The 11,164-nt window shown below is 37.4% G+C and overlaps 1 long non-coding RNA gene across 1 annotated transcript; it reads left to right on the plus strand.

Moving 5' to 3' along the window:
• The first annotated feature begins 221 nt into the window (after positions 1-221).
• Positions 222-2,678, plus strand: LOC138043317 (uncharacterized). Its single transcript, XR_011131227.1, has 2 exons — positions 222-1,427; positions 2,335-2,678. It is a non-coding gene; the product is annotated as an uncharacterized lncRNA (long non-coding RNA).
• Positions 2,679-11,164: the final 8,486 nt, after the last annotated feature.

An 11,164-nucleotide genomic window follows, 5' to 3' on the forward strand; every position in this document is an offset into this window, starting at 1 on the left:
ATACGTCACAATTATTTAAGATGGCGGCGCCCGAAAAATTTGAAAGCCAATATTATAACAAGCGTTTTTGTTTGAACAATTTTAATTGTAAACATTATGTGCTGTGGTTTAAAGTTATTTTGTTGTTTTAGTGGAGGTTCCCTATTAAAAAAGAAATATATAGGACAGAGCGCAAAAACCGCTGATTGGCTAGAGAATAATGACGTAAAATGGCTTTTTTCGCGACTCTAAAGATTCGAAGTGATCGAGACGATCGAGACAGTGATCGATCGAATTGGAAAATAACACTCTAGCATTTGTCAAATTTTGTGGAAAGTTAGACGACTCATACCCTGGGTGCCAGAGGATTTTTTTTTCAAGGACGGAGAGAACACTCAGCGATTCCAAATCAACGGTCAAGGACACACGATTGATTACTTCGCGAGTCTGCATGTCAAGTAGCAATGCGTCCTCTTGTATCATTTTGTTGGTTTTGGCTACTGTGAATTTTCTTGACATGGGGTGTTGGCCTGCCCCCAGATTATTTAAAAATCTTACAGAAACCAGCGAACTGGCAACGAAATTCTTCTTTGTTCTCGGGAACTACAGGAGCAACTTGGTCTTGATGGACGAAAGGTTTTTGCTTTTGAAAATAAGTTTGGCTGGCCGTTGTTATTGAAGACTGTAACGTAACGCGGTCATACAACTTTGATCGTATAAAATCGTCCACTGGGTTTCTTGCTGTAGATGAACTGTGAGTGAACTTCAGCCACAAATTTGAATTTTCTTAACACCTGGGATTTACAATTTCCACGTCACGTAACCTTGACTGTTAAATGCCATCGATCTGTGCGAGGTTTTTGTTGCTGTTCCTCCATAGGGAGCCCACACAAACAGTGTGTCTGTTTGTATGTTCGAAATATAAAGAAATGTATGGGAAATATTGAAGAGTCCTAATATAGTAAACTTACATCGAGAAATGTCTATGTTAAAGCTCAAAATAACCTCAGTTGTTGTGTATTGTCGTTTCTGCGGCTGAAAATGGTGAATTTGAGCGATTTGGTGGGTTTTCCGTTGACTGTTACTACACGTCCTTCTAAGGAGCTTTAACATTGTCATTTCTCGATGTAAGTTTACTATATTAGGACTCTTCAATATTTCCCATACATTTCTTTCTGTTTCGAACATACAAACTGACACACTGTTTGTGTGGGCTCCCTATTGTTCCTCGCAAATATTTTTGCAGAAACCATTCCAGGAAATCTGCATCAAAGCGTCTTCCACTCAGTGTTTGGCAATATTGTCCTGATCAGTTGTGGAACAGCCCAGAAAAGTACATTACTGTAACAGAGTAACCATGTTGGTCAACTTTTTCATATTTATAAGTTTGCAAAACGGCTACAAAAATACATGTGCAGCAAAGCTTTGGAAGCATGCAAACACTTCAGGTATATTATATTATAATAATAATAATAATAATAATAATAATAATAATAATAATAATAATAATAATAATAATAAGCCTTACAGCTTTAGTTAGATGCGTACCCCTGACTGAAAGTTGTTTAACACTAAAAATTAGTATGAACACCAAATAATAATTATTAACAATTATTGTTTCGCCGAAGGCAAGGTGAATATCGGTTAATAAAAACCGAGATGAAGTTGAGGTTTTTATTCACCAACATTCATAAAGTCTGAGGGAATATCGGAAACAATAATTTAAATTTGCCTGACAATAGAAGCAACTCAATTTCTTAGTAAATGATGCCATCATGCAAATCGCCTATTACATAGTTGATTATTTGAATGATACACATTTTCTTTAAAACAATTAATTTATTCGTCCGTCACCTGAACAAAACAGCTTGTGGCTATTTTGAAAAAACCGCTTCGGTGATTATCACGTAATAATAATCATCTCAATGACAAGCAATCAGTGCAGAGAACTTTCAGTAATTATACTAATAAGCATATAACTCCTATAACACAAGACAATAATGAACAATAATATCATAATTCCATGAGTGCATGTTGATATGAGATCAACAACTCAATCATATCCAGTGATTATAGTTTTATTAAATTTTCATTTGATTCTTAACACTTGGACATATTTAAAGGCAATCAGTTTCCAGCATGGTAACACTTGGCGCAATCAGTTTCCATATTATGTCATACTGTATAAGAGCTGTTAACTGAGAGTGAGTGAACCAATCAGAAAGTGAAAAACACAGTATCCGTGGTTCAAAATTTCATAATGTAACTCAGTGTAAGGTATTATCTTTCCCCTTGTGCTTACTGTGTCATTATTCACTTTCTGTGTAATGGTTTTATCATTGTTTTTGTTTGTAGGAAATGGTAGCAATACCTGATTTATGAAGAAACTGAAGTTGTGCAGTAGTACAGCAACCTACTTTTACTCTCTGCAGATTAGCTTTCTTGGTTCACGGAAAACCCTTTTCATTATTGTAAATACATTGTGGCATAGAAGATATTCTCAAACAGGTCTGGAGAATGTTCACCACCAAAATTTCCCATTTTGTCTGGATCATATAAGTTCTTTCCTCCTTTTGTTTAGTGGTTGACTAGTGACTTGTGAAATTGTATGGTGCACTTAGAGAGCTATCATTGTTAGCTGTAAATGCAGTGTCTCCTTTAGTTGTAAAACATATATTAAAGGAACACAAATAATATTGTCATTGTTGTTGAGTAATGTTAGGATTTAGTACTGCCAGTGGTATTACAAGTGTCTCTTTTGAGTGGATTCCCCAACTTTCTGCTAACTTGACCCAAACAGATATATATAGGTGGAGAACAAATTCGGGAAAATGAAAGGAAAAAATACTAAACATACATCAGTTCATTATTACAATACACTATTTTGTTTTGTTCAATATTATTTGCACTAGAAAGAAAATTAACGACCATAAGAATTTAGTCCGTGATAAGGAAAAGTTTGTTCTGACTGAAACCTATATTGGAAATTTAGGCATTTGGGGTGCTTTTTCACAGGGTTACATGTGCATGGTATTAATTTTTATGTCAGTCCAATATTTTTCTTGAAAACTGTGTTGTCTCTATAACTTTGTCCTTTTTTGTGAAGCATGACATTTTCTTCTCGCAATTCAACATTTGATTTGTGTTGCTGATCTTGTTTTTCCAGCAAAAGTGTGTTATGCTGAATAATAATTATTTTTGTTATATAACTGTTTTTGCCCCCAGCAGCACATGCTCTCATTGGTTACTTCAAGGTCACATGACATCTAACAAAAACACTTTTGTCGTTCAAAAGTCTCTGAGCGGGCAACAGTGCAAAATCTATGACGTCAGAGGGTAACAGTGCACTGTTGCCTGCAAATATTGACCGACGACCACCGTTGCTGTTCCCATTGCACGTTTTCCTATTTGTGCTATATAACAAATAACCTTGGGTGTTTGGTGACACAGCTACATTGTAAAGCATAACCATTATGAAAATGATATCTGTTTTACCTTATTATAGTGAGCTAACTTTTTGGTGTGGTTTTACTCACAGGTCTTATAATAGGCCAAAAGCAATTTGAGAAATTCATGGGGTTGTGCATTGTGTTCAATGCAGTTTGTTCTGTGCATGTAAATAATAATATGAAAGGAAACATGTTTAGTGGCACTCAATATAATGCTAAGCAGTGTACTGCTGTCAGTGGTGTGTGTGTCTTGGTGAAGGGGAAGGGGGGGGGGGGGGGTACTGCAAAGGCATTGGCATGTCATTGTCGTAATGAGCTAAACCCAAATACTTAACTTCATGTTTTTTTGTGAAAGTTTTTGTTTTCGTTCTCGATTTTTCTCTGCTTAATATCCAGCTCCTGCTTTTGATCCTTGAGGGTTTTCTACCTGTCTGACTAATTCTGTGTAACTTAGTGCTTCAGTTCTCTTGGCAGATTTTTGGCACTGACAAAGAAGGGGGCGTAGAATCTATATGGAGGGGTAGGGGAAATTCAATTCAGGGCAGATTATTATTGCAACTATTGTAATGTTATTGCATCACTCACCTTCATTGGTGAAATGTATTCATCCATGTGGCAAATTCTGTAGTCTTTGTGAGACAGTAGCAAGTGAATAAAAATTTTCTAGTCTGGTGAACTGTTTTGCTGGCATCAAAAGCCAAAAAAAGCGCTTTGCACATTGAACTAGAGCACCTTTGCTGACATTTTCAGTCTCTAAACGGAAAAAGCAGCTTACTTTGTTGAATAAACTTTGCAAAGAGTCCCATAAACTTGAAAAAGCACACAATCCCCCGGTAGTAAGATGTGACAGTTGACATATTTTATTTTTAGTTACACAAAACATAGCAATGAACGTTGTTAAAGGGAAGAAAATAACAGGGTTTGTTGTCAATATTTGCCGCTGTTTAATATAACAGGCAGCCGCTCTGTCGCCTTGGCTTATAAAGCGAGAAAACTTACATTGTATGAACAATGTCGACAAGATATTAACTCGAAGTTAAAAACATACATGTACGCTATATGCATTTCAGGACAACTTACGACCTGAAAACCTCACAAACTATATCGAGTGGCGTGAAAGTATAAGGCACTGGACTTCGCTTTTCTGTGTAAAACCATTCGAATTACTACTTACTAGGTCTTGGAAATCATGGAACGCGATAACTTTGGATTTTTCAACAGTCTATCGCTTCAGTCTAACCCAAAATCATTCAGGTAGCATTTTGCATTGATTGATTTTAGATAATATTTTCTTATTTTAATTGACTGTATACTCTGTACACTAGTTATTAGTATACCTGTTCGTTCTAAAATGTATTATTTTTCAAACACAATAGAATACTTTATCTTTCTCTACATTTTCTCTCTATTATACAAATTTAACCACTGCTTGCCTCGACTAGCTATTGCTAACTGCGAGCAGTGCAGATTGAAAATGTATCACATAATGAAATTCTACAATAAACGGAATAAACGGAAACGGAATTTGTGATCCATTTCCATTGCTTTTGTGTTGGTCACGTTTATAGATAGATTTTTAGATGTTTGGGTATTCGCGGTTTCAGCGGTGTTCGTGTGAGAGCGAGCGGAAGGGAGACTTTCGGGTCACATTGGATTAGATTGAGAGAGGAATATAAAGAGATTACGCGCGTGAAATGCGAAAAGTAAATAATGAGTTCCTATCCAGAATTTACGTTTTTCTCAGAAGAAGAGAAACTACAGTTGTTGAATGGAAGCTGCCCTCGATAGTTTCCCACATTTCGGGTTGTTACTTCGATTAACACTGCTGTTAGTTTTTCACACTTTTTTTTCGTGACATAAATTTCTAATTTTGTAGTTGCATAGGTCTCACGTTTCTTGCGTGTTGTACTGAAATAATTAGTTGTTTCCCTTTAAGAGTAACTTAATTGTATCTAGCCCTTACAACACGAGTCACTCCTTTTATCATCTGGAAGGCAAGAGATCATCTCTAACGAATCAAAATTTAAGAAATCATTGGACATCTCGTAGATTAAAGTAAGTTGAAAACTTTCGAGTTTTGTGTACATCGTTTGGTTAAAGTGCCTTTTATTTGTTGTTTATTCGATTTTCGTTTATCGAGTGATTAGCCTTAGATCACAGTTTAGAATGTTTATTGTATGTTCAAGCTACAATTCTGGACAAAATTGTTGACACTCTTTCTATTCATCTCTCCATATGAAAATAAATTTCTTCCAATGACATAAATCTGCCATTTACGAACACCCCCCCCCCCTCCCCCAAAGCAATGTGGTTTGATACCAAGGTTATTTGCGCTTCTTGTAAACAACTTTGCTTTGGGTCTGGAAGGGAGAAGGGGTAGTTTAGGGCTTTTATTGTATTTATTGTCTAATGGACTCAACTTGAGGTATTTCTCAACTACTTTTGGTTGTGGTTTGAACCACATACGAAGACGGAAGAATACACTGCTTAATTATTCACGTTCATAAACTTTCTATTTCCTGTTTTGAGTCGAAGAGTTAAAGTTTTTTATTGCTACAACAAGTTACAGGAAATTCCGAAATAAACTGTGGGTATTGAAATATTGGTCTCTGTTCTATTACACTGTGGGTTGACTTGGTTCACAAATATAACACCACCTCGTCCCCTACAAACACATCCATATGCTATATTGTGCCTTTCCATAGGATTCACGATGCAATTAGGCCAGACATATCTCAAACTACTCGAAAAAAAAAAGCAAAGAAAACAGACGAGAATCAAGAAATCACACAATCCTTCGATCAGAAATTCTAAATTCCTTTTTTGACTCGAAAGCCTCGTTTTTGCGCCTTCTGAACCTAACACTGCTAAGACGTGGCCTCAACTGTAATAAAAGTTATTACAAACTCTTCTTTGATTGGCTACTACACCTTACTGTGTAAATAGTTTATCCTGAAGTCAAAATAGATACGTTTTGTTTCTGAGGAAACGAAACAAAACTAAGTAGTGTTTCGTTCCCGGACTGAGCATCTCTGGAGATGATGAGAAATAGGCCGCATTCGAGCTCGATCCCCTGGCCTGCTTCTTCAATTGTGCGAGTTACCAGAAGTTATTTTCGGATTGGCTTAGCCAGCATTACTCCTGGGAAAATCCAGTTTCCGCGCCTTCAATACCCCTCAACTCAGTGCCAACTGTTTTTGTGTAACATGCACCACAGGACACCCAGTTTACGCCTGAGATCGTCTAGTTTTAGTTTTACCAGCATCACAGGACAATATTCACCCGAACAAGGTGACATTCAGCTTAGTGGAGAGTATCGAAGATAGAATCGGCGGAATCGTAACGTAGGTTCGACTCCTGCAAACGGGTACTTAGGTTCCTTCCGATTACTCCCGAGTCAACATCGAAAACTTTAAGGTATATCTCTGCAAAAAGTTTGTTCGCTCTTGCACTAAGCACTCCTCGTGATGTTTATATGTGGGCGTTAACCGTGCTTCGCCAGCTCGGCTTAGGTCGGCTGTGATTGTCAAATTGCACTGGCTTTTCGATTCTCACTATTCTTAGTTGAGAACTATTTCCAAAGTGGTCACTTGTACTACTGTTACCCAGGGCTTGAGGATCCAGAGATGCTGTCATGCGTGTTACACAATTCATCTGGAGAGACTGGCGTTGTGGTTCAGTACTCTTGTGACACCTCATTAGCGCTGTATTCCGAAACTCTTGCATTCTTAAGGTATAAACTATAGGATTTACAAAGGAAATGGCGAAGAACAAGACATCTACGGACTGGCGGATATTAAATAAGGCCTTTGAGGATAGTGTGTTGAATCCTCTTACACCGAGGACAGCGTAGAAAAACCAGGGAAGAATGGAAAGTGTGCTGAGAGCAGTGACAACGAATAACGTGGCTGTCATTTTCCTGTCGAAGGCTCCTGCCCCAGACAGATGTGGAGGGACATTTCTCTTGACATTAAAGATAATAATAATATAGGATACTATGACGGTCGAAAGGACAATTATAATGAGTGACGCCCAAACGATTTGGGAGGCTTTTAAGTTAGTAAAGCTTAGCGCAGCGTCTGCAGACGCCGGGACAAGAGCTAATAGCCAAATGCAAACAACGGTCTTTAAATAAATCCAGTTCATCATTCGAGAATGTCTGAAAGGAAATAAAGTTGCATGAAGGCGTTCCAACGACAGCAAGGCAAGATTAAACAGAGAGCAATTTGTAAAAATGTTCTCAAAGTACATGATTGTGAACTTTTTCCAACTGAATCCACTTTCAGGTTTAAAGGTTAGCGTATGGTAAATATGCATGGGCCCTGACACAGCTCCCACCAGCAAATCAGCCACAGCCAGGTTTATGATCAGGTACGTAGTGCACTTGCGTAGATGGTGATTTCTTGCAAAGGTGATGATAGTGAAGCCGTTTATTAGAAATATGATGACAAATTCAGGGATGTAAACTGCAAGCCACATGGTATTCAACCTTGTCGAAGGATCATTTGTTCCTGTTTCATTCGGCATTCTCAAGCTAAGGCAGATTCAAATTGTCTGGCGTTGTCTCTGGTCTGTTCTAATAAGTTGACAAATCAAAAGATTAAACTTGTTTGCTGATAAAGAAATCTCCGAGTCTCCTTTTTTTAGCGGGGGCCGAAAATTTCAATTGGTTTTATCGGTACGAGTGACTGGCGTATTTTAGGAATAGTTACTGCGACGGCAACGTTCCATCCCGTTTACGTCGTACAATGCCGGTGAAATTAAAATAAATTGGGGCGAGCGGTTTCAGACTACAGGGTTCTTAGTTTTACGCTCACTTTGTCATCAAAACCTCGAAATTGGTGATTTCTTGTTGTTACGAAGTTACCCCAAAAATATGTGCTAAAATAAGTGCTGCAAATGCAGCACGATTATTTTTTGGGGCGTTGCCGTTGACGTGGCAGGTGGAAATTTGCGTTTTTCTACAAATCCAGAAAACTTGTTTTATTTTAGTTCATTTCTTGCTTGTTTTCTACAGATATCCATCCAGCAAATTGTTAAAAGCTAGAGACACTGAGCTGGAATGTACGATGGCCCATAATTAAGTGACATGCTGAAAAATTAAAGAGTTGCGGCTAATAAAGTAAAGGTGCTGCAAATTAAAAAAAAAGGTGCTGCAAATAAAATAAGGTTGCTGCAAATTTAAAATAGTTGTTGCAAATTAAAACATCAAGAGTATGCGCGCGCACTGAAGGAAGGACAGGTAGAAAACACAAGTCACAGGTCACAGGTCCCAAGTCACAGGTCATTGTTGTATCAATAGAAAAACAACCCTAACTGTTTACAAATGCTAACATTAGGCCTAATTAGGCCTAAGGTTAGCTTTAATGGATGTTTGACTACTTTCTGTATTGTTAAAACAATGTCCTGTGACCCGTGTTTTGTACCTGCCCTTCCTTCAGTGCGCGCGCATACTTTTGATGTTTTAATTTGCAGCAACATTCTTTTAATTGCAGCAACTCGTTTTGTAAATTTGCAGAAACTATTGTGAATTTGCTTGCGGCAACTTTATTTTATTTGCAGCAACTGTTTTATTTGCAGCTTGTCCCTTGTTGGCCACCGTAGGAATGAGAGATATTGCATGGATTTGTAACAAGCAATATTTTAAGGAGGCTCTGAATCGTCTCCATTTCACTTTCCGGCAATAATTTATGGAGGTCACCGAGTTCGTTACCACGACGCGACCTATGTTAATTAACTAGGTTGACAAACCCAGTCGGAATCTGCGTTTTATTTCGCTTTTTAAAATTATTTTATTTAAGTAGTGTCTTTGTGGGTAGAGTCATCTGCGCGTATTTTTGCTAGGCTTCAGGGCGTAGTAGAAATGGGTAGATTTTACCTGGTGGACACATTAGAATATTTAATTAACCCGCAATGGCGTCGAAAGTCATTGTAACTAGAATGTCGTTTTAGTGGATCTTTGAGGAAAATATACCCTTATGGATCTCTAGAATGGAACTTGAATTGGATAAACAAGACAGGCGGGGAAAAATAAATATCTGGCCCAGGTTGCTCAAAGCACGGTTAGCGCTAACCAGCGTTAAATACCTTGGAAACCTATAAGTTTAGATACTTGTTAACCAACGGTTAGCGCTAACCAGGCCTCGAGCAACTGGCCCCTGGAATCTTAAACAATTGCAATTGTAAAAGGAATTGAACGCCTTGAAGGCATCACAGTGTTTACTGAAGTCGCATCTCAGTTATCTGGCAATTTACATTTAATTTGTACTCCACTCTGCACAGTTTTCAGGTAAAAAAAAAATAATAATAATTGAAAATGTGATAGTGAAGAATTATTGGAAAGAAAGCTTGTTGTCTATTTTGTGCTTTGTTATTCACGGAAAAGGCTCTTACGAAAAGGGTTTGATCTGAATTTTATTTAATCACGGATTGTGTTTCTTGTTTGCACACAGGCAATTAAAATAGGAAGGGCTTTTTTTTGTTTGTTTTAATAAATTTTACGCTGGAAAAGGCTTTTGCGACATTTTACGTCTAAATGAAGGGCCAAAAATAAAGCTTTTTAACGACCTATTAAAGTGGAATATTTTTTGTACTTTAATATTATCTGTCAAAAATTTGTATAATGAGCTTGAAATAAACACACTCAAGAAATTTAATTGCATTTACCTCTTCGTCTCGTTCTCGTTAACATTGTACTTTCTTCAGGCAATAAAAACAATTTAAAATTTGACTAATTCTTGTTGGTCAAGAATTTATTTGAAAGAAAGCTCGTTGTCCATTTTTTGCCTCATTATTGAAAGAAATGGTTCTTCAGTGAAAGGATGGATCAACATTGCTCCAGACAAGATTGCTTCCCGACCCAACAGATGAAATGTAAATATTCGGTTAAATATTACAATAAAAGTAAAAAAGGAAAGACGGAAGTGTCTTAGCTAAAAAGTACGTTGTTAAACTCTGAAAGCGACGAACGATTATCATTCTTCCCTGTAGTTCATTCAATGTAAACACAAGGTGATCACGTGTACACTTGTGATTGCCTAGCACGTGGTCAATTTCTACCTTTTGACATAACATCGTGACCTTCCCTTGATTCATAGAAGTCAGAAACGAGACTGCAGAAATTTTAGTGTCGCTTAGAAAATGGTGACCTTTTTATTGACTGCTTTGAGTTCGTTTCTTATGCCTCAGATACTGGAATAGTATTGACTTAACCTTTCATCGTTTCGTTTTGTTCGTAGCAAGCTCCAATTGCTTTTTGCATGTCAATGCAAATATCAAAATGAACGATCTTTTTTACCCCACCGAATGTGGATTAAAAGCCATTTTTTAGTTGTATTTACGGGGGTAAAATTTGCTGTTTTTAATATTGCTGGTGTCTTTTTTCTCTGCTGGAACTTATTTTTGTGGATCAAGTACCATCCGCAAAATCCGCAAAAATTAAACCCCGCAAAGTAAAAGTGCTAACCCGGTAACTCCCAGCTTTTGCGATACTATTTGCTGCAAACGTAGAACCAAAAAAATTTTTTTACCTGTCATCAGATTATACTGAAAAGAAGAGGAATTATGAAGCGGAAACAATATATTCAGTCCTTCCTCAGTGTGTGGCATAAACGTTTGCTTAGTGCAAAGATGCATGCACGACATGCAGGAAAGCGTCCGTAACAGCACTTGGTTAGTTTTTTTTGTTGACCATTTCACTTAAAGGGGCTATGTCACGTTATTTTAGGGTGTTGCGG

Source organism: Montipora capricornis, chromosome 3, assembly GCF_036669925.1.
Source record: "Montipora capricornis isolate CH-2021 chromosome 3, ASM3666992v2, whole genome shotgun sequence".
In the NCBI taxonomy this organism is placed as follows: domain Eukaryota; kingdom Metazoa; phylum Cnidaria; class Anthozoa; order Scleractinia; family Acroporidae; genus Montipora; species Montipora capricornis.